Source organism: Emydura macquarii, unplaced genomic scaffold, assembly GCF_026122565.2.
Source record: "Emydura macquarii macquarii isolate MOO-44397 ecotype Brisbane River unplaced genomic scaffold, CSIRO-AGI_Emac_v2 contig_1027, whole genome shotgun sequence".
NCBI classification, from domain to species: domain Eukaryota; kingdom Metazoa; phylum Chordata; order Testudines; family Chelidae; genus Emydura; species Emydura macquarii.
Window position 1 is genome coordinate 4,523,406 of NW_027131164.1, and position 24,398 is coordinate 4,547,803.

Below are 24,398 nucleotides of genomic sequence, written 5' to 3' on the forward strand. Positions count from 1 at the left end.
CTTATTTACACCAGCCTTATACCAGCATAATTTCACTAATATGCTAGATCCTTGGTTGGGGTAGATTGCAGCTCTGTTAATTTCAGTTGAGCTATGCTGCCTTATATACCTGCTAAGTATCTTGTCCATTGATTTCCGTTGACTTATTTCTTATTTACATCAATGTAAGTGAGAGATTTGGGCTCTGTGCCAGCTGTATTGCACAACGTGTAAAGCCATATACTATCTGCGAATGTTCATTGCAGAGACTGCAGAAAGGGTTTGTTTATTCAAGAGTAGGTATTAGCTACTGGAACTGTGGGTGCTCAGACGCATCCTAAAGCAGATGGACTGTATTTTTGGATTCAGAAATGACATAAAGCTGTCTTTAGTAATGTTTTGCTCCCCGCTGGCACAAACAGCTATGAAATGTCTAGTTTTCTTTTTGAATGCAGGAAACCCCATCTCTAAAGATTACTCATACAGGATAACTGTTTAACCTTGTGTTTTGCAGTCCTTCCTTAAATTCCAGCTGGGGATTTTTAAATATCGCATGACCTCATGAGGTCTGTGTGCTGGGGAACCCCTTTTTTAACCAAAACATAAGCACTGCACAATGTATATATGTTTGTGGGGAGTGGTGTCAAACATTCTAAGCCTCTATTCTCCCCTTCCTTTGTCCCTGTGTTTATTGACGTCACGGTTATTTCCTTGCATGCCACAGATGTTTGGTATTGTCTGAGCGTAAGTGGGAAGTGGTTTTGGAAAAATAAGAGAAATATTCCATTTTCTCAGCAAATGAGGATGAAAGCCACCTCTATTTCCTCTTCAACATTTATTTTACTTAACGGCCCTTCCAGCCAGACGAATTAATAAAGGGTAGCCATCACAACTGAAGAGGAAAGTCTCTGTGCAAACCGTTCTGTGCTAGAGCTGGTGAGGAAGAAGATAGTCATGTTTCTATTGAACGGTTTTTGAGTTCAGAAACGTGTGAAGCTGCAGCTTGAAGTGAAGTGTCAGGGAAGTGATCGTGGGAATAGCCCCATGCAGTCTATGTGAGCTAGAGGAATAAGCCAAGAGTTAGAAATTAGAAATACCAGCAGTTGTTTCCCTCCTCTGCCGCTGGTGGCCTTTCGCACTTAGTGTTTTATTCCGTATTTTGCAAGTGTTATTTAGTTAGGACTCATACTGCTGTTCTGAGGCAGGCAAATCTCTTGAGCTCACTCAGCAGAGAGAAAATGAAGTCAATCCTTGCAAACTTGGGTGCCTGAAGCTGGGTGTTTCAAATCTATATTTAAGATCCTAAATAAGATGAACTGAAGGTGGGAGGAGAGAGGGGGGATTCTGGAGAGACCACCTGTGGCATGCAGGTAGCCATTCCTCACAAGGGAGACTCTAAAATTCAAAGCACTCTGTGGATAATTGTTTGCTTAGCATGTAAACTCTTTGGGAAAGGGTTGTCTTTTCATTCCATGTGTGTATTATACAATGGAGCTCTGCTGTCTGATTGGGGGCTGGTAGAGGCCTCTGTAATGCAAACCATCATTTTATTTTGTTAGATTCCCTGCAAGAGTGGGGCTATAACTCCTGTGCTTATGTAAACTAGTGGGCATGAGTAGGGCACCTCTATAGTCCTGCTGTACAGTTTATCTGTGGTATTCATGTAACCCTCGTCAGTGGGGTATCCAAGCACCCCACAATCTTTAATGCATTTAGCCTCACAACATAGGGCAGGGCTATTACCCCTGATTTATATGGGAGAATGAAGCGTAGAGAGACTGAGGGACTCACCTAAGGTTATACAGGAAGATGGTAGAGTAAGGATGTGTTGTCTGCATCCTAGGAGAATGTCTCAACCACTGGACCAGCCAGCCAGTCTACTAGCCCCACCTGCCCTGCACATGTGCATGCATGCACACGCGCACACAAAAATAAAAAAGAGTTTTCTCCTACAGAAATTTCTCAAAAGATTTGATAAAATAATATACAGATGAAAAACAATTCAGGGACAAAGGAGGAAAAAAAGCCTCGTTAGCAATTCCCTCACTCTTCTGTTGCCTCTGGAAATGTATTGTTTTTGCAAACAGACAAAAAAAAAAAAGGTTAAAAACAGTTAAGTTCTCCAAGCCCTTGGCAGTGATTGTGTAGGGGAAAGACCCAAAGACAAATATATCTGCAAGAAGTGGGCCATGTTCCAAACCAACAGATGGTCTGAAATGATAAATCCATAATGTTCTTTTTCAGGAGCTAATTGCAAACCACCAGCAATGAGCATTCTCACTGCTGGAGATTAGACGTACACCTAGGGAGCACAGTCTCCAGGAGGAGGAAGTACTAGATGGCTGCTGACCTCACAACTGGATAATCATCTCGCAGGGTGATTGTCTATAAACAGGTTGCTATCCTTCTGTTTACTTCAGCTATTTGGCCACATCTTCTACTGCTCATGTTTAGTTCTTTGCAGTCATTTCAGCCTCTCCCTTATTCCACATAGAGCCAGATTAGTCCCCTGTCTCTAGTTTTAGCAACTGAAGTATGACATTGTCTTATATCCACACTAGGTGGTTATTCAGCACCTCACTGGCTCCACGTTACTGTTCTCTACAAGGCAAGATCAAGTGACAGTCACGTCCAGTAGATGAGCAATGTGATTTCCTCTCACACTATTGTCAGCAGACAGTAACTATCCAGAACGACTATGGAATAAGAGAAGTGGTGGTAGTGCCCAGTACTTGAGTCAAGTACATGGCCACAGCACAGAGTACTTCCATAACATCAGAGAATTTTCTGCAGTTGGCTGGACTTTCTCTGCCCTGTGCTGATTTGTTGTTTGCTCCAACCTCGTCCCTCACCCTTCCTCACAGTCTCCTCCCATCTTCCTTTTTACCCTCTTCTTCTCTCCTGTCCTGTCCTGCTTGCCCCTTCCTTTTTCTTTCCATGTGCCGAATCCTCTCCTAGCTAAACCCCCCTCCGCCCTTTCCCCGCTCCCCCAAAATAAAAACAAAAAATATCATGGAACCAAAAGGCCACTTGCTGCCATCACATTGTTCACGTTGCTTCTGTGGTACTCCGCTTTCCACCACCCTGTGTCTGCCTTGTCTAATTAGATTGTAAGCTCTTCAGGGCAGGGACCACACTGTGCTACTCTGTGTTTGTACAGTGCCTAGCACAGTGAGGTCCTATTCTTGATTGGCCCTTAGGTGCTACTATAATAAACAAGACTAATAAGAATTAGAAAATACACTGTAGGGGAAAATGTGGTCAAAATGGCTGGAAGGGATCGCCTGGGTCACTGAGTCCAGTCTCCTGCAATCATAGGCACCATTGCCCTATAATCCTACTCATCAATTTATCAGGCCCAATCTAAACCACTTAGGTGGTTTGCCCCCAATAACCCTAGTGGAAGGCTGTACTAGAACCTCACTCCTCTGGTGATCAGAAGCTTCTAATTTCCCGTCTAAATTTATTCATGGCCAAATTTATTTATTTATTTATTTATTTTAGGGCCATTTGTTCTTGTGCCCTTCAGCTTTACTAGCTCTTCACACTCCCTGGCGTTTACCTCCTTTGGGTATTTGGAGAGAGCAATTGTATCCGCTCTCTGTTTACCCTCATATAGCATCTAGGATTTTAAAAAAGTAATTTTCAAACAAATTACTGAATATTGGTCAACAATAATTGTCTGTATTTATGGTGCAAATGCAGATCATGTTGCCAATCTCATGGGAGAATCCTGTAATGGCTGGCTCATGACAACTCATAACTCACCAGTGTCAGATAGGCTTTTACTTGCCAACAATGCACCCTTTCTCTCGTGCCCAGCTCAGACCAAACAAGGTTCTGGCATCCATCTGCTTTAAATGTGTTTCATGGCTTCTCCCAGACTTCATATGAAACTACTCTAATTTAAATGTCGGGACCAAGGATCCTTTGGGGTCTAGGACCTTGTATTTACACTTGTTGGTGAAGCATCATGCACAATTCTAGTAGTGCTGTGTTACTTGTACAGCTGGTTGACAGTGTTTTTTCTGGGGAAAAAATGCTAATTTGTCAAAATCGAAACATTCTTGGGGAAACTTACCAGTTTCAAAGCATTTGGATAGCATTCAAATGTTCTGTTTGACCTGGGAATGGAATATTTTACTTTATTAAAAAAATTATTTAGAATTTAATTTTATCTTAATATAAAAAAATGTTAAAGTCAAAATTAAAACAAAACATTTCAATTGACCTGATATAAAGTTTTCTTGGGAAAAAATGTAGGACAGTCTGTTTTCTTTCCAAACTGGGAACAAAAGCAAATGTCAAAAGCACAGAATTTCCTGGAAAATGACAATTCCAGTTCCTCCACAGCTCTGGTTAATCATTAAGTCTGTGTTTGGTAATTTGGGACCTTTACCAGGTAGCCCATAGTAAGAGGTTTAGAATCAGGAGGGCCCTGTGTCTCAGAGGCACAATTTTTCAGAGACTTTCAGATTGCACTGGAAAAGGGCGGGAGGTGTGCCACTCCATAATGCTCTCCCCACCCATATTGCCTGCCAGTTCCACTAGCCACCCCATAGGGGACTGGAGTCATGGCTCTGTCCATTCTTTGCCCCTTTCTACCCATTCAGTTGCTCCCAGGGGAAGCACGTATATTCTCCAACCACCAAACCTGCAATTTTGGCAGGCCTTTGGGGGTGGGGATGGTGCCTCTGCTTTAGCTTTCTTAGCCAGTTTCCACCAAAAGATGCAGCATGAACATTGTCCACTGAGCACTGGGCTGGCTGTATGCTCCCAACCCTTCTGTTGGCAGGGAGTGTGCAAACAACATTGTGTTCCTAGAGCTGAATTCTGGCAGGCTCCGTCTCTGTCTAGCTCAGCTCAGACTTACAGCCATCAACATCACATAATACGTCAGCATGATGGAGCATGACGCAAATGAAGTGTGATCCCTCGGGCCAAAAAGAAAAAGATGATGTGTTGTTCACCGCAAAAGATAAAAACCGAAGGTGCAAGTACAAAAGCGTAGTTGCTAAGTGTGCATGGGGCCGTTTACATACTCAGTGTCGGTTATGGGTACCCGAACTAATCCTGCACCTGGTCAAATCAATGACACTGCTTCACAGTTCCAACATCAAGGCTATTATATTACTGCTGTTTGCGCACTCTCAGGGCGCTTCGCACTGTACAGAATAGAGGGGACGTCATTGCTTTAGAGGAATGTAAACCAGTTTTGTACATCCATGCAAAGATCGTAAGATCTATCTGCATATGTCATCTAGGAAAAGTGATAACGAACTGCAGCCTTGTATACACAATTACAATGTGGTAACTGAACAAGAGGAAGTTCCAGGAGCAGAGTATCCACATGGTCATCACGTTTTGGTAGTATCAAGAGCACTTTGTCTACATGTGCTACCCCAGCAGATGTGGCAGGGCCTGTGAATTGTTATATCTACCCTACCATGTCCTCCACAGATGCCCAAAGCAGATGCAGGGGAATGTGTTGAATTTTGAAACAGGAAAAAAAATGTTGATAAAATTTTGTGAACCATTTACCCCTTTTTTGGCCATCTATACAGCTGGTTGAAATTTCTAAATTTTGTATTAAAAAAAAAAAAAAAAAAAAAAAAAAATTAGGAAAAAAATGTGAAATTCCTCTCCGCTTTTCAGCCCCTCCAACTACCCCAACAACTCCCCTGTGGATAGTGTTTATTTCACCTCTTCTCAGTTTTTGGTTGTTCCAGTGGAGGCTTTCAAGGCATTTAATCCTGCACAAGGCGCTGCAGATGCACTGGGAGGGGCAGGGTCCTGTTACACCACAACACTCCAAGGTCAGACACCCAGACAGAGTCTCCAGCTTCCCCTTGAGCAGCAGCTGGTTAGCTTCTGGCCTGGGAGAGCTGGATGTCATTAGGATGAGTACCAGCATCTTTGAGAAGATGCATTTCAGTAGTTCCAGTCATTTATTCAGTCATTTTATAAATTGTGTTATCTTTGTCTTAGCTTGGTTTTGATGCGGAAGTATCACTTCTTGGGCAGGATGTGGGAACTGCTCGAACCCCACAGGCTACATAAGTGGATTTAATTGCTGTTAACCAGAGAGCAGCAGGGGAGTAGGTTTTCCTTAGTGGTTTTGTAGTGATGGTACTGAAATAGGACTTTGGTTATCTGAGTTCAACAGCCCATTCTACCACAAGCTTCCTGAATAATCTCAGCTAAATCACTTAATTTGGCTACGTTTGAGTTCCCCATTTGCCAAATGGGTACAATACTATTTCCTTTCTCCCTGGCTTTGCCTGTCTTGTCTATTTACATCGTAAACTCTTCAAGACAGGGTCTGTTTTATTGTGTGTGTTTGTACAGGGCCTAGCACAATGAGACCTTGATCTCAGCTGGGGCGTCTAGGTGCTACTGTAATCTAAATAATCACTCATTATCATTGTGTGGTGAAGACACCATGCTGAGACGCAGGAAATCTGGGTTCAACTAATCAATTTTCAGAGCAGGAGGAGAACAGTTACCCAAATTGCATAACTATGGCCACCTTTGTACATGCTTAGTGGTATTAATGCTTCTCGTTTGCTCCTGTCCAGTCAATTTCAGCTCCACTATTTCTTTTCCTTCTTTATTACAGAAGCACAGGTTGGGATAAGTGAAAACTCTAGAGCCAGCTCTTCAGCTGGTATAAATTGGCTCCATTGACTTCTATAGGACTATGCTGATTTACACCAGGTGAGGATCCGGCCCCCACTGTCAATCATTCATCCTGGACCAAGAATGACAACAACAGGCTTCAGTGTGGCAAAAAGCAAACATTGATCTGTTTGCTCAGGAGTCCAGCTTACTCCATGTCCATAGCTAAATGTTCCACGATAGCAAATATAGACAAGGTTGATTCTCCCCTTTCCTCCCCCCACAAGACAGAACAAAAATCAGTTTTATACTTAATAAAAACTCACTAAGGAGGCACCAAAGCTGAGGGAAATGGAAGCATCAGGGAGTGTTACAGCCACTTTTTTTGAGTAGTTTGGTGGAAAAGGAGATCAGAGAGCAGTTTAAAGCAGGAAGCATAGCTTACAAGGACCAGCACTGAGATGGTGCCAGATATATTTTTTAACTGGGAGGAAATGCGCTCATCGAAAATTTCAATCTTCCATGTTCTGTGGGGGGAGTGTTTAAATAAAAACACCTAGCTCTTTTTATCAGTAGATGTCAAAGGAGGTGAGTATCATTATCCCCATTTTAAAGAGGGGGAAACTGAGGCACAGACAAGGTGAAGTGATTTACCCAAGGTCACCCAGTAGGCCAGTGGCAAAGCTAGAAATAGAATGTGATTGTCCTGAGTCCCAGTCCCATGATCTATTAGCTAGTCCACGCTAACGAACAGCATGCAGCTCAGAGCTGATGCACATCCCTGTTCCATTCTTCAGCATTTGGCACTTGTGCTGCCTGTGAATGATCAGTGTTCTGTTATTTATAATATCCCCAAAATGTCCTCGGTGCTTTACAGACAGAAATAAAGACAGAGACAGGTTCACCCCGTGTTGTGGTCCCTCAGCATGGCTCTGCCAGTGTAAAGCAGCCTTAAACCAGCTGAATCTCCACAAGTGAAGATGCCCTCAGTGTGCAGGAGTCCCCAGCTGGTGCAGAACCCATTTAGTCTGTTCCTATTCCACCCCGGAGCCCTGGTAGAGGGGATGGAGGGGTTGACAGGGAGAGGCTGGACAGTAATAGCATCACTACTGAAATGCAGCCACTTTTAGAATTGAAAGCAGCAGCCTGACCAAGCATCGTCACACAGACTGCACAAGGGGCATGAAAGGGAAGAGGTTGGCCAAGGATTCCAGCACCAAATCCCCTCCTAACACAAAGTTCCATGGAATCTTTTGCGTCTGCACAGAGCAATTTCAATTCAATGAGCATGTATTGGCCCGGCAAGCTCTAGGGGTGTTGCCGAAATATAAACAAGAGCCTTATTGGTCGGGTATTTGCCCAAGATAAGTAAGATCTGCCCACAGTAGAGCTACATGTTGTTTGGGGGGTTTGAGCCCCTCTGTCCATTTGCCATTGCTGTCCCTTCCCGATCCAAAAGCAGGTGCCTCCATAGGATGATGGCATCTCTGTCTCCTTTCTCCCAGTGTTAGGCACAGCTTTTCCTCCTTCCTTCCTGAGGAGAAAGCTTTTAGGATTCCCAACTGCTTAAGGAAATCTCTTTCAGTCTAGACACTTGTCTAGAAAATCTCTGTCTCACTCACTCCCTTCTTGTACTGGCAGCACAGTTGCCCTGAGCAGGCAGTGCATTTTGCCCTTCACCAGGGAGTCATCCACACACACCATTGTACGGGGCCGAGTTAGTTCACCAGACCAGGGTGAAAGGCTGAATCAGACTTTTAACTTTGCAATTCCAGGAGTATGTGTAGTTCAAACCTATTTCTGAAACCCCTTTGCAATTGTCTCTAGCTCTTGCTGGTGTGTAGCAGCTGGCTATTGTACACATGCCACTCCTACAAGAAAAGCTGTTCAGAGTTTGTGGGATTTCTCTGATTGTAATTGAGCACTGCTGAAGCCTGAATAAAATCCACAAGCTTGGCTCAGCTGAGGTGGGGAGGCAAATGCAACTCGGAGCCACCTTTGTGACTCTGCTCCCAAGACGAGGACTGGTCACGGGCTAAACTGGCTCCTGGTCCAATTAAGGACATATCTACATTCTTAGACCTACCTGAATTAGCTTTGATCTAGCTAGCTTGAATAACGAGAGCAGTGAAGCCAGGGCAGCAAGGTGTAGCTGTGCAAATACATACCAAGGGTACCAAGTAGAACATTATAAGCCCATGATGCTGCAGTTTCATTGCTATTGTTATTTGAGCTGGTGCAAGGATTCATAGACTCCAAGGCCAGAAGGGACCATTGTGATTATCTAGTCTGACCCCTGCATAACACAGGCCATAGAACTTCCCTGCATTAATTCCTGTTTGGGTTTGTTTTTTTTTTAAACCAAAAAACAACCAAAACAAAAACCCCAACTCCAATCTTAAATAAAAAATTGCTAGTGATAGAGAATTCATCACAACCCTTGGTAAATTGTTCCAATAGTTAACTGCTCTCACTGGTAAAAATGTATGCTTTACTTCCAGTCTGAATTTCTCTCGCTTCAACTTCCAGTTTCAATTGGATCATGCTATACTTTTATCTGCTAGACTGAAGAGCCCATTATCAAATATTTTATTCCCCATGCAGGCACTTAAAGACTAATCAGGTTGGCCCTGAACATTCTCTTTAAGATAAATAGACTCAAGGAACTGACTCTGTCATTAAAGGCATGTTTTCTAATCCCCGAATCATTCTCATGACTCTTCTCTGAACCCTCTCCCATTTATCAACATCCTTCTTGAATTGTGGACCCCAGAACAGGACACTGCATTCCAATAATGATTGCACCCATGCCAAATAGAGAGGTAAAATAACCTCGCTCGTCTTACTCGAGATTGCCCTGTCTATGCATCCAAGAATCACATTTGCTGTTGTGGCCACAGCATTGCAGTGGGAACTTATATTCAGCCGATTATTTACCATGGCCCCAAAATCTTTTTCAGAGTCATGGGCTTCCCAGGATAGAATCTCCCATCATGAAAGTAGGGCCTACATTCTTTGTTCCTAGATGTACACATTTACATTTAGCCACATTAAAGCACATTGTTTACTTGCACCCAGTGTACCAAGCGATCGAGATTGCTCTCCATCAGTGAATGATTTTCCTCATTATTACCTCCGTCTTTGGACTGTCTGCAAACGTGATCAGTTATCATTTTATGTTCTGTTCCAGATCACTGATAAAAGTGTTAAATAGCGTAGGGCCAAGAATCAGTCCCTGCAGGACCCCATGAAAAACATTCAGTGATGATTCCTGCTTACTATCACATTTTGAGACCTATTAGTTAACCAGTTTTCAATCCATGTAATGTGTGCCGTGCTAATTTTATATCATTCTAGTTTTTTTAATCAAAATGTTGTGGGGTACCCAGTCAAATGCCTTACAAAATTCTAAGTATATTATGTCAACACTATTACCTTTATCAAACTTGTAATCTTATCAAAAAGAGAAAGTTAGTTTGACAGGATCTATTTTCCAAAACCCCCTCGATTGGCATTATTTCACCCTCCTTTAATCAAGTCCCATATTAGCCACTCCCCTTATGTTGCCTAAGATCACTGTCGGACTGACAGGCCTATTGTTAGCGGGGTCATCCTGTCTACCTTTTTGAAATGTTGGCACCACCTTATTTTTCTTCGCCTTCGAACGCCCCAGCATTCTCAGACTTTTGAAAATCAACATTAACAGTCCAGTGAGTGCCTCAACCAGGTCTCTTAAAATGGCTGGATACAAGTTATCTGGACCTGCTGATTTAAAACATTCAACTTTAGTAGCTGTTTAACATCCTCCTGAGTTACTATTGGTATGGGAAGCGTCATCATTGTAATACGATAAAACATCATCATCATCTCTTCCAAGCACAGAACACATGCTGTAGTCACTCCTTTGACTGCAGTGTAGACATACCCTCTAACACACCCATTGGCCCATCCAGCAGACCCATTACAGGGGAGTTGGTAGCATATTGACAGCTGTGCTAGCTGCGCTGCACCAGAGGGAATTAGTCTGCACTGAGGATCTAGCCCTTTATTTTTAAAGCAATGGGAAGTAGTAACATCACCTTTGACATGAATGTTGGTTAACCATCTACCCCTATCAACTTTGTGACCCCCCTCCCTCTGGTCACCTCGCCATTCCTGCTTGTCCTAGAGAAAGCATACAGAGTAGTGATCTTCAAGGGCCTGACTTGCCTTTTCCAGGTGAGGCTGCCCTTTTAAGATTAGAAGTTTTATAGGATGTATGTGCTGCTTTTTAAATGTACAGAGATCCTACTTAGATAGAAAGATGAATGGAAATTCACCATAAAAAAAAAAAAAAAAGAAGAAAAAAAACAGTTATTGCCTCATTATTTCCTTGTGTTCCCTCATCCATCTGTATCCAACTGTTGTCTCTTGTGTAAGGGCTCATCTGCCTAGGGATATGCAAGAAAGTTAATCCAAATTAACTAAAGGTGTACATTTAAAGTGGATTATTTAAACTGCACTAAATTCCTGTGTGCACACTCTTATTCAGAATTAGAGTGGCCATAATTTGGTTTAGTTTACTTTGAATTAAGGCTATTCCAATTCTGAATAAGAGCATCCACACAGGTGTTTATTGAGGTTTAACTAATCTACTTTAAAAGTTAATTCAAGTTAACTTTTCTGAGCATCCCTTGTAGACAAGCCATCTACATAGACTAAGATCTTTGAATCTGGGACAATCATTGTGTCCTATGTTTGTACAGCACCTAGCACAGTGGGGACTTCGTCCATGATTTATGCTCCTATGTGCTATCACAATACAAATAACACCATTATTTCCTCCCATTTGTCCCATTCTGTCAGTATAGAGCAGGACAGTTACATTAGGAGTAGACTGAAAGAATTGTTTCTTTCACCATTACATACAGAAGTGATTCTAGTCTAGCTCATAGTGCACTAATTTCTCCCCCTCCCCAGGGCAGGCCACATATTTTACAAGATCACATTAAAAATGTTAACAGAGGGAACATGCACTGGACAGTTATTTTCACTACCTAGAAACAATTCATAAGCTTGCAATAACTTATCTCGGAGTAAAGCTCTGTGTAACAACAATACCTAGAAAAACTGACTGTACTTGGAGGCTAATGCAGTCTCTCTTCCATCAGAAGCAATTTTTTTTTTCTAACCCTTTTCTGGATTAATTTTGTCTTGAATAAACAGCAACATCTGAAATTTGGCAGAACACGCCAGAAAGAGAATAATATGTCTAAGGCAGCTTTACTGAAAAGAACCACCCCATTTATTACTCAAAACAAACTTCACAATTATTCAATGTCACATGAAATAAAAAATATCAAATCCACCAGGTGTCCTGTGTGTCCTTGCCAGCTACAGTGTGTGGCATTAACGAGCCCTCTGGTTATCGTCATTCTTCTTCATAATTATGTGGATTACGCTGTACCCCATAAAGGATGTTGCAAATATTAACCTTTCAGCACTAAAGGGAAGGCCCAAGGGAATTATGCCTCTCCAAGACAGGGTACCTTCCAGTTCGATGGTATAGTGTCCCTGTGGGCTGTGCCTAAATGGCACAAATTTATTCCTCAATGGTTGCTTGCATGAGCAAAGTATGCCTGACTTTAAGACCCAGAATGAATCCATTTGTTTTGGTTTTCAGTTGCTGTTTTCTGGTCCAGTTATATCCTCTTGTATGCATGGGTGGGGATCATTAAGTCACAGCTCCCACTGAAGTCAGTGGAAGACACACATCAATCCACCAGCAAAATGTGGCCTTTGGCACATTTTGTTATTTCTTGTCTTTGAAGGTTACTCCTTAGGAGTAAAATATTGTCAGACAGAGCAAGTGTCACTTTGTGCCAAATAAAAATCCATAGCATGTCACTCCCCAAAGAAGCCATTTGGGAAATGAGCACAAAAATAGAATTAGTGATCAAGAGAGGAAGATGGACTTGTGCTTACAGAGCTGGAGTGGGACTCAAGATCCAGGTTCAATTGCTGGGTCTGCCATACAAGTGTTCATGTGTGACCTGGGGCAAGTCTGATTTCTAAAGATATTTAGGTACCTCTGTAGGCACTTAAATATCTTTAAAATACCTACCGTAGAATGGGGGGAAATGACACTTGGTTTGTCTACTTAGACTGTTCATGCACCAGAGCCGGGAACTGTCTCTCACTATGTCTACGAACAGTGTCTCACATCATGGGGCTGTGATCTCAGGCACTACTATAACAATAAAAATAAGAAAGCAGAAAATTTAAGTTGTGAGGGTATTTTTAAGCTCACCAACCAGTTCAAAGCAGATTTAGCACCATGAAAGAACACTGAGTGGAAACCCTTGGAACATATGTCAGGCCAGAGTTAAATTTCCTTTGATGAAATGTAAACTCTTGCACTAAGGTATAATGCATTAACTGGATCTATGCCAGTTTTTGGTGTCATACATAAAATGGCATAAGAACAAAGTGCATACATTTGTACGTGTGTGTGTGTGTGTGTGTTTATATACACTATATATAGGGATGCAGGTTTGTCACAGTGGCAAAAAGTCATGGATACCATTATTTTTCTGTTTGTCCATAACTTTGCTTTGTGTCCATAGCCCAGCTCAGGGCAGGGGATCTGGCGAAGCCAGGGGCAGGAGGGGATGGGGGGGGGGGGGGGAGGGAGAGAACATTGCAGGGGAGAGGACCCTGCTTACACTCTGTGGTGAGAGCTAATGGGCCAGAGCAAGGCACTGGGCCAGCCCAGCAGGACAGGAGCCACCACTGTGGGGTGAATGTGGGTGGGCTGTCTCCATAACCGGCCACCAGGGCCTCCCACCCCATGGGGTCAGGACCTGACTACTCCCCACATGTTCTCCCTCCCCACTCCTGCACACACTTTAAATGGCACTCCAGTGACTTTACACCTAAACCTGTAACTTTTACTAAGTTTACCATGACTGCCCCTAACTATATATATATATATATATATATATCTCTCGACACTGTGACCTGTCCGTGCCTAGGGTAGCCACCTGAAAATGCCAAGGTCAGGGCAGGCTGTAAAAGGAGAGCAGATTCTCCCAGCACTGGTAGGTGACACTGAAGTCAGACTTCCCAACAGCCACAAACAGTGCTTCTCATTCCCCACACCGGTTATCAAGAAGTCAAAATAAAAATATACACAGCCCTCTTTACTGCATTTCAGTCTCCGGCTCCCAGTCAGCCACTAGGTCCAGTAAAGAGATCAGTTATTTAAAACTCTAAGCTCTTTACCAAAAAAGGTTTCTCCTGACCCCAAAAGGTCAGCCACAGTACCAGATCACTAAGTTTAGATCTTACCTAAAATACCACACTGCCAGACAATCCTTTACTAACTAAAACTAAAGGTTTATTATAAAAAGAAAGAAACAAACTATAAGAGAAATGTTAAAGGATTAAAGCAATCAGATACATACACTTGATTTGAAAGTCCATATATATCAGGTTTCTAGTAGAATTATGGTGTTTGCAGGCTTGTATAATCCCTCTGGTGTCCATCCAGTACTGGGATGGGTCTCAGTCCTTTGTTTCACAGCTTCAGTTCAGTTGTAGATGAGTTGATGAAGAGGTAGGTGAAGACTGAAGACAAAGACAGACTAAAGACAAAATAGATCTTGGGCAGCTGCGTTTTATGTCCTTTGGTCTTTGCCATGCTTCTTGTGGAATTTTACAGTAACAAGATGGAGTCCAGAGTCACATGAGTAAGTCCTGGTGACTCATCAGGTATATCCCTGGCTTCTCACCCTGGGCCATTGTACCTGTGAGTTTCCTTCATGGGCCATTAAGCAGGCTAGTGCTGCAGCCATCCTGTCTGGGGTGTCGCCCAGACATAGCACAATTTGAAATACAGATGTATCAAACATATCCATAACTTCTATTACACATATAACATATGAACATAATCATCATCTTACTTAGCACATTATAGCCTAACAGTATCTGACACAGCATCTCATACGAATTATGATTTTGACCTATTGATGTTAAATATTATAAATGCCCCTCCAATTCAGCCAGCATGACACCCCCAAGGCGAGGTTGGTGTAGAAGGGAGTAATCAGAGCTCCTGAATATACCTCAAGGGCCCCCTAATCCAGCCAGCGTCACAGCCACTATGCACATACATACAAAGAGATTTGCACATCTGTGCGGGCAGCCCAGTGGGCCTCGTCTCTTTCTACCTGCCTATCTAGGTAGGTACTTACACTGCCCTCATTCCCATAGTATCTGTGCACCCCTTACTTTTGATTTATGCTGGTAAAAGTAACTATTGAAGTCAATGGAGTTACCTCGGCGTATAACTAGACAGGAAAACAAGAGCCTTTATATTGCCCAGACACTACAAATATGTGATGGACCATCAGTGAAGTATAGTAAAACGAAACTAGAGTCATGAATTCTGTATGGCTATATACCCCATTCACAGTTAAGGCTGCATCTATCTGCTTAAGGGTAATGGGGAAATAGACTTTAGGACTAGCATCCTGGGTCCCATGGGAAAGTTTCCCTGATACCAGTGGCAGCTACTGCAGAATGTCCTGAATGTCACACTTCTCCATTACCTCCTTTCTCTGCATAGGGGCGATAGAAGTAGGTTTCTCCCTCCTCCTCTGACTCTAAAGATATGGGGCTCTAATCCTTCTGCCATGTGCCAACAACAGCAGCAGCAAAGGTCAGGTTCAGCCCGTCTAGGGTCCTTTTTGAAAATAAATATAACTATGTCTGAAGCCCCCACCCCCTCCGTCCAGTGCCAGACTCCTACTTCTGGCTGCAGGAAATTAAAATAAAGCCTCCACTGTCATTTTTTCAATTGGCCATTCCTCTCACAAGCCCTCAGGAACATGGAACATAAGGATCATTTTACTTGGGGAAGGGGGGAAAACCATGAAAAGAAACACAAAAAACCCTCTACATATTTACATCTAAGAAAAACAAACATAACTCAGTGCAGTTAGTGAACCCCATGGCTCCATATAATAATTGTCCAGCTTACTGAGGCCCAGAACTAAGTACCACCACAAACCCCACCACCTCTATCTCCATTCACAGGTCTAGTTAGTCTCAGCGGTAGTCCCAGGGCATCTCTCCTCCACAACTCTGCCACTTCCTGTACTGAGGTGTTTAATGAGCATAGCTAAAATTTTCAAAAGCACTGAAGTGATTTCAGAGCCTGAGTCCCCCTGACTTCCAGGCATTTTTAAAATGTTACCCCACATGCTGAACTCATGCCACCAGTCCCATCCATTCTTAATCACTTAACAGCTCATTCATCACAGGATAAGGAGTAAGAGACAGTCTGTCCTTGATGAGTTTCATTACTTTTTTCATGCAGTTCTTGGTGTTGGATTATGGGTTTTCTTGGACAGTTCTCCAGTGACAACAAGTGAACACAATGTAATGAACACTGATACCTCCAAGACTGCTACTCTTGTAATGTGATTCTGTGCTGAGGGCAGGGGGGGGGCTGAAAACCAGGCATCTCACTTGTCACTTATTCCACACAGCAGGCCTCCATGAAATGGAGGTATCAGAAACATTATACCTCTTAAAATGAACTCTACTGTATGAATACTATTATTAAGTATTTCAGCAGAGCTCAGGATTGGAGTGCCATGCTCAAAAGATGGGGACCCCAATAGTAATGGCTGTGCCTATTCACTCTCTGTTCTTACCTCATTTTCATTATGTTTAAATCTCAGCTGGGCTCTGTTTCAGAGCAGTATCCTGGGTAGAGATATGAAGCTATACCCAGAGATGGGACAATGGACCCTACATCAACTCCATTGCAGCTTCCAAAGCTCTCCCAGAAGAGCTATTCAAGGTGTTGAATCACTGTGACACCCTATCTGAGAACACCCCCTCAGAAACTCCATATTCACCAATGCCATGTAATTAGGGTATGTTCTGTACAAGGTAGGCCTTGCATGGTATTTTAAAAGTCATGACTTGTTGACCATTAATATCTTGTCCGACTGTATGTGCTACCATTGTATGTGAAGTTGTGAAACGTTGTTAAACATGCTGGTAGACCATGTTGCAAGGTGGGAAACACCCACAAACAGCCTTTCAGGCACACCAATGGAATGGCCAGATTCATAGATTCAACCATGAGCATGTGCATGGAGAGCCATTTCCAAAAATGAATCCCACCAAAGGACAGAGTCCCAACACAACACACCCCTTTGAGAGAACAAACACTGTTTAAACTTTACAGCATTTTAACTTTCTGTCTTCCACAAGGAGTCAACCTATGCACTATGAGGATGGGCAGCCCCCTTTAAAATCCAAACATCATTTATACTAAATGACAGTCCCTATTTTCTGATGCAGTATTACCAATGCAGGTAACACTAACGAACAGAGTTGACCCTATACTGTAGCAGTGCAATGGGGCACTTACCGCTCAAGCATCTCCAAGCAGCTGGGTGTGATATCACAGTCCTTTTCTAACTCCTGGTGCCACTTGCAGGCTGCTTGTATAGTATAGTAACCATATACAGCTCAATTACAGTTCATTGCTGCTTCTTCCCCGGGCCTCTCCCTCACTGGCCCCTTTAGCTTCACGCTTATCATAGAAACTCTGCAAACTCAGCTATGTAACCTGCAATCAGAAAACAAACTCTGACTATCCCACAAGCTCCTTTGGTCAGAGAGGAGCACCCTGCCTTGTGCTTTGATCCCAGCCAGAAACTAACTTACTGAACTCTGGCAGCTCCTTTTATCTGGGCCAGCAAGAGCCCTGATTGGCTGTTGCTAGCCCTTGGAGTACCAGGTCTATATAGTTCCCAAAATGGCTGCTTCAGAGAATGTCCTCTCTAGGCAAGCTTGGAGGACCCACCTTTGTTGTTTTTCCCCCCCTCTGAGCTCACTGCTTCTTAGGACCATAGGGCCCCCAGCAGGAAGCTGCAAAAGCTGAATACACCTTGTTACAAGCAGACATCCAAAACCTTCATAAAATAGGTTTCTTTGCAAGTGCCAAATGCAGTTGGATTTAAGCACCTGCTTAACATTAAACTCATGCTTATGTGCTTTGTTGAATAGGGTTGGGATTATTTCCATAGTTGAAAAGTGTGCTGAGTGGGGAAGGGCTTTAGCAGATGTTGAGGAGGTCCGTTCATGGTAATGTTTTCATTGTGTTCATTCTAGATTATTGATGTATTGAGGGTGATCTTTACATCTTTCTTCATGTACCTAGACAGGTGTTGGTAGGTGCAATATATACATTGTGTATATTTCTTATACACACACACACATAAACAAATGTGCTCTATGGAGCTCAGTTAAAGCCTCTGGGGATATAACTCAGCTTCATTTAGCTGTGAACTTCTGTGAACGGGTGTTCAATAACATGGAGTTGTGTTATACGTCAAGAGACCTATACAAGTGCATTCACTTCAGTGAAGTTGTGCCTGAAAATGGTGCCCTGAACTCCTTAAAGATAGGCCGACCATACGTCCTGTTTTGGCCAGAAGAGTCTATTTTTTAAACCTTGTCCCAGGGCTTTTTTGGCAAAAGTGGGCATTTGTCCTGTTTGCTCTTGCCACTTTTTAAAAAAAAAGTGGGGTGCAGAGGAACGGGGGGGGTGGGGGGGGGGGGGTGGGGGTGGCGAGCAGTGATGCCAGCCCCTTGCAGGGGGGAATGCAGGGCCCAGGTGTGCAAGGGGGGTGGGGGAGGGCTCAGGCAAGCAGCTCAGGCCAGCCCCTCACGGCGAGCCCCAGATGGTGTCCTTTGGAAAATATGGTCACCCTATTTAAAGAACACTTTACTTTTAAAAACTCCCAATCTTCTGATTTTCTTTTGACTTTGTTTATTTCTATTTGACCCACTGCCAAGCATGTGATGTCACCCAATCAGACATGTCTGCACAAAAATGTTGCCAATGCATTTTAGGAAATGTTTTCTCCCAGGTAGGTAAATAGATGTCACAGCAAAGGTCTCAATCTGGCAAGCAAAGTTCTGCATTAGCAGAGCCAGACTGTCAGCCAGATGTTCTGTGCAAGGTGACTCTTCCTTTGATAAAGATTTCTCTTCATTGGTGGTAGTTGGGCTTATTTGCTGTGGTGCCTTACCAGTGTGATTTCAAAAATAGACAGGCTGGCACTTAAAAATAGAATTTGATAAGGGCCTGCATTTTGAAAAGGATTTGGGTGCCTCAATTTTTAGATTGCTAATCTGAGACACTTTAAAGGACCCTGATTCTTAGTAAGCGCTGAGCAACTGTACACCCAAAATAAAACCCCTCTAAAAGGAGTCTCAAGTCCCAAAAATGGAAGCACCCAGGATCACTAGTTATTTTTTAAAATTTAGGCCAATATATCAACTAATCTGGGGATGGAGAACTGAAGTTAGTTCCATCCAGCAGTCCTCAAGAAGTCCTCTCAAATGATGCAGGACTAGAAATAAAACATTTTCATTGCAAAATTGAAATTTTTAAGTTTCAGAGAAAAGAACAGAACAATGTTTTTAAAACACCAGTTTTATGTCTCCCCATCTTTCTTCTCCCCTTTTCTTGTTTCCCATTTTGCCACTGGAATAGTGATGCACTTTTGATTTATGGTTTCAGCTTTTCATTGAAAAAAGCCCCCAAAAAATTCATGGAAAATGGGGAAGAGATTTCTGAGGGCAGAGGGCTCTTTATTTTAGCAGGAAAAAGGCATAACGAAATCTAATGGTGGGAAGATGAAGTTAGACCAATTCAGCCGAGAAATAAAGTGCAAATTACAGTAAGGATAATTATCTACTGGCACAATTTACTTAGAAATATGGTACATTCTCCATCACTTGAAGTCTTTAAATTAGGACTGGATATATTTCTAAAAGATATGTTATAGCTCAAGTAGAAGTCATGTCTTGATGCAGAAATTAGTGGGTTAAGTTCTTTGGCCAGTGAAATGCAGGAGATCAGACTAGATGGTCTTAATGGTCCCTTCTGGCCTGAAAATCCATGAATATATGAAATCAACACAAATTTTCCAGGAAAAAAATGACCATTTTTGAACAGTCTTACAATGAATTTATTTTCACTAGAAAATCTTAGAACAAAGCCCTGAAGAGTCAGGGTAACTAACATGATGTTAAATACAATTTAGCAGTGTAGGCTAGGACTCATTTTTCTTGTTTTCCATTTTGCCACCGCCCATAATTATGTCAGTTACCATGATTGCTCAGGGGTGTTTCCTGGTGTGGACAAGCCCAACCTCTCAGTGCAGAGCGAAATGAGAAACTCCCTTTCCCCAGGGAATAAGCAGGCTGCCTTGAATATACTTCCATCTTCTGCTGGGCCAGACAGCCAAAAATTATGGTATGGAAAAATGATTAGCTCAGTTGTTCATTCCCCCTTGATAACTGAGTGACCATCATATGCATCCACCAGTGCTTAAATGACCAGGCCACCAAAATCTGTAAAATTTTTACTCACTGTAAAATGACACTTTTGTACCCTCCCTCTTCTCCTCTTAACATGGTTTTCCTGAAGTTACAAAGTGTTAGGAACATTGAAACCCAGCTTCTAGTTTAACATACACAGGTCAAGCAGCTTATTGTTACGGTTCTGGCCAGCCCCCACTGGTTCCCAAGTATTAGCCAGAGTTCTGTGCAAGATTTAACTTTTTGTTTTTAAGGCCTTGTCTACATTACAGAGATAAGTCGACCTATGTTAGGACGACTTACAGCCACCCCATTAATTACAGTGGTGGCTGATGTCCACACTACCCTCCTTTTATCAGGAGTGCTTCCACCAACCGAAGACGGACAGTGTGGGGAGCTGAGAGCTGGCAGCTCCCTGCTGGGAGCCCGGCAGCCCCACAGGCTCTCAGCTCCTGGCGGGCTGCCCCCCCCCCCCACTCCCTGTTCCCCCCCTGGGAGCAGGGGAAGCTGTCTGGGGCTTCTTGCCCCTGGGAAGCAGGGTCCAGCTGCCCCGGGTTCTCATTCCCCAACCCCGCCCACTCCCCACAGCTGCCCCGGCTCCTGGTGGGGAGTGGGCGGAGAAGCTGCCCAGGCTTCTCCCTTCCCTGTTCCCTGCCAGGAGCTGGGGGAAGCTGCCCGGGGCTTTCTCCCCTACCCTTTACCTTCTGGGAGCCGGGGGAAGCCGTGAAATTGACAAGAATGACAGCCAACAGGCGACGTAAGGAACGCAGCATCACATGATTCTGCGTCGCCCTAACTACACCGACATAAGCCCTACACCTCTCGTTGAGGTGGTTTTATTAAGTTGGCATAGCTGGGGAGTTATATCAGTGGGAGAAGCATTTCAGTGTGAACACCTCCACTGTTTTGTTGACAAAGCTGACTTTTCCAATGTACATTACTTTGCATTTATCAACATTGAATTTCACTTTCCATTTTTGTTGCCAAGTCACCCAGTTTTGTAAGATCCCTTTGTAACTCTTCACTACTTTGGACTTAACTATTTTCAGTAGTTTTGTATCATCTGCAAATTTTGCCACCTCACTATTTGCCCCTTTTTCCAGATCATTTATGAATATGTTGATCAGTACTGGTCCCAGTCCAGACCTCTGGGGGCACCATTATTTACTGTTCTCCATTCTGAAAATTGACCATTTATTCCTACCTTTTGTTTCCTATCTTTTAACAGTTACTGATCCAAGAGAGGACGCTTATTTCCTCTTATCTATCCATTATAACATCTTACTTTGCTTAAGAGGTTTTGATGAGGGACCTTGTCAAAGGCTTTCTGATAATCTAAGTACAGTATATCCACTGGCTCACCCTTGTCCACATGCTTGTTGACCCCCTCAAAGAATTCTAGTAGATTGGTGAGGCATGATTTCCCTTTACAAAAAGCATGTTTACTCTTCCCCAACAAATCATGTTCATCTATGTATCTGATAACTCTGTTCTTTATTATAGTTTCAACCAATTTGCCTGGTACTGAAGTTAGGCGTGTAATTGCTGGGATCACCACTGGAGCTATTTTTAAAAATTGCCTCCAGTCATCTGGCACAGAAGCTGATTTCAATGATAGGTTACATACCAGTTACTAGTTCTGCAATTACACATTTGAGTTCCTTCAGAACTCTTGGGTGAATACCATCTGGTCCTGGTGATTTATTACTGTTTAATTTATCAATTTTTTCCAAAACATCCTCTAATGACCAATCAATCTGGGACAGTTCCCCAAATTTTTCACCTAAAAAGAATGGCTCCCATTTGGGAATGTCCCTCACATCCTCATTTGTGATGCAAATAATTCATTTTGTTTTTCTGTAATGTCCTTATCTTCCTTGACTGCCCCTTTAGCTTCTTGATTGTCCAGTGGGTTCATTGGTTGTTTAGCAGGCTTCCTGCTTCTGATGTACTTTAAAAAATTGCTGTTACTTTTTGAGTGTTTAGCTAGCTGTTCTTCAAATTCTTTTTTGGCTTTCCTAATTATAGTTTTACACTTCACTTGCCAGAGTTTATGCTCCTTTCTATTTTTCTCAGTAGGAAAGAATACATATTTTAGATTTTATACTAGGTCAAAATAAATCCAAGCTATAAAGAGGAACTTTGGGTCCCAGTCCCTTTAATGAAAAAAATGTATTAGATTACAGTAAATAATGATGAAGCAGACAAACTTCCAAGAGTATGTTTAAAGGCTATTTAAAGATACATTGCTTTCAGGACAGAGATTTCTGAAGAAGTAAATCTTTGAGAGATTAGTTGACATGTTATACAGTTTGTGCTTCTCATCTACCAACACATCCGCCCAATGGGCTACCATACATTTTATGAGTTTAACATTCTCCCTTGATGCTTTGTCTTACAAGTACCCAGAGGAATGTAACCTTTAGCCAAATGTATTCAGCTTTGCTATTTATAACTTAGAAGCCATTAGCATGAATTTTTGAAAGGTTCTAAAATCTTGGTATCTTTCAACCAAATGAAAGCAAATCACCTTTCATTTCTTTTATTTAATACCTTCAACTACTGTGGGTCAAGAGCCGAAAGATATTTATAATAACGTTATCTTGGGCAGTACAACTTATCTTATTCAATCAATCAGAAAGAAAGTGAGGTGGTCTCCTCTCTGTAACTCATAAGGAGCTGTGGAAAGAGCTGATTTGCAAGAATTGAGGCACTGATTGGTCATTTTAATTAGGCTCCAGGTCTCAGATTCAACCATCACCCTGAACATTGCAAGAGGTCACAACCAAATATTGTGGACTGGGCCCATCTCTGATTATGGTAGCTACACTGTGTACATAGCTGGTCTGTGCAAAAGCATGCCTGAATTATTATCTCATCCTTCTACACTCCCATGTATTTGTTTTTCATTCGCCTGTTTCATATGTCATTAAACACTAAGCAATTTAGTGTAAGCTCTACCTCTTTACTATCTGTGTGTACGATGCTGGGCGTAATGGAAATTTGATCTGAGACGGGGGACTCTGGAGCTATTATAGTATAAATAATTAATAATAAACTTTATTTTTAATTCATTTTCTCTGGCACACATCCACATTTCTAATGCACCCGCTACTGTAGTATCTAAAGGGTTGATTCTGACCTCACTGATGCCAGTTTTACAATGATGTGTGACTCCATTTACTGCAACAGAATTGCTACTGATTGACATTGATGCAAGTGGGACCAGAACTGCATGTTGAATGGAAGTTCCTTGGGGGGAGGCGAGGGGAGAGTTCTGCATGCCTCATTCTCCTCCACTTGGGATTTAAATACAATGAACTATCTGGGTCCATCAGTCATGGAAAGGATCTAGCTTTGGCTCAGTTAAGGGCCTTGTCTTTGGCTCTGGATGATCCTGTGCTGCCTAGCTCATTCTCCCCTTCGGTACTGGAGGATTTTAAGGTGTACCAAGACCTTTTGTAGCATGTAAGTGCTTTCTTCAGTGTCCAAACAGTTCTTGCAATAGAACACCCACAAATTGGCGGACATTCTACAGCCATCTGCCCCTGGGACGTAGCCATCCCTATCAATGATGCACGCCTTGAACTTCTTAAGGCCCTTTGGAGCACACTGGCTTTGGTAATGCCTGTGGCTAAGCACATGGAAAAGTGCTAGTTTGTTCCCATGCAAGGATTTGAGGGATTTTACTTCCATCCGGTCCCAAATTCCTTAGTTGTAACTGTGGTGAATGACAGGACATGGCAGGGCAGGTTAAAGTGCCCCTCCCCCCCCCCCCCACACACAAGGATAGGCACTCTAAATGACTGGACCTCATGGGCAGGAAGATTTACAGCTCCTCTTCCTCACAGATGTGAATTACTAACCAGCAAGCCTTGCTGTCCACATATGATTCTGTTAACTGGAAAGCTACGTCAAAGTTCACAGACAAGCTGCACGAGGTCTCACGAGAGGAATTTTGGGTGTTTGTCACTGACGGCTGCTTGGTGGCTTAGACGTGCTTGCAGTCTGCACTAGATGTCGCGGACACCTCGGCCAGGGTGATTTTCTCTACCATCACCATAAGGAGGGCTTCCTGGCTGCAGAATTCAGGTATTGCCCTCATGTCCAGCAAGCTATTGAGGATTTGCCCTTCAACAGCCAAACGCTGTTCTCTGACAAAACTGACGAGTTGCTGCATTCCTTCAAGGAGTCCAGGGCTACCCTGCAGTCCTCGGGGATATACATACTGGCAGTGCAGAGGCACCACTGGGCATCCAGTAGCAGCAGCACACGTTTGGCTAGGCTTTCCCTTCTCTGAGGCACTGGGACTACCCTAGAAAGAAGGATAGATCCCACAGGAGAAAGCAGTCAAGTATGGGGTTCAGCTAGTCCACACACCCTCCCATGGGCCTTCCAAGTGCCTA

General features: G+C 43.0%; 1 long non-coding RNA gene across 1 annotated transcript; it reads right to left on the bottom strand.

The window, feature by feature from the left end:
- Positions 1-842: 842 nt before the first annotated feature.
- LOC137150808 (uncharacterized) lies at positions 843-17,291 on the bottom strand. Its single transcript, XR_010919066.1, has 3 exons — positions 17,027-17,291; positions 4,061-4,103; positions 843-1,039 (listed from the first exon to the last, which is right to left on the bottom strand). It is a non-coding gene; the product is annotated as an uncharacterized lncRNA (long non-coding RNA).
- Positions 17,292-24,398: the final 7,107 nt, after the last annotated feature.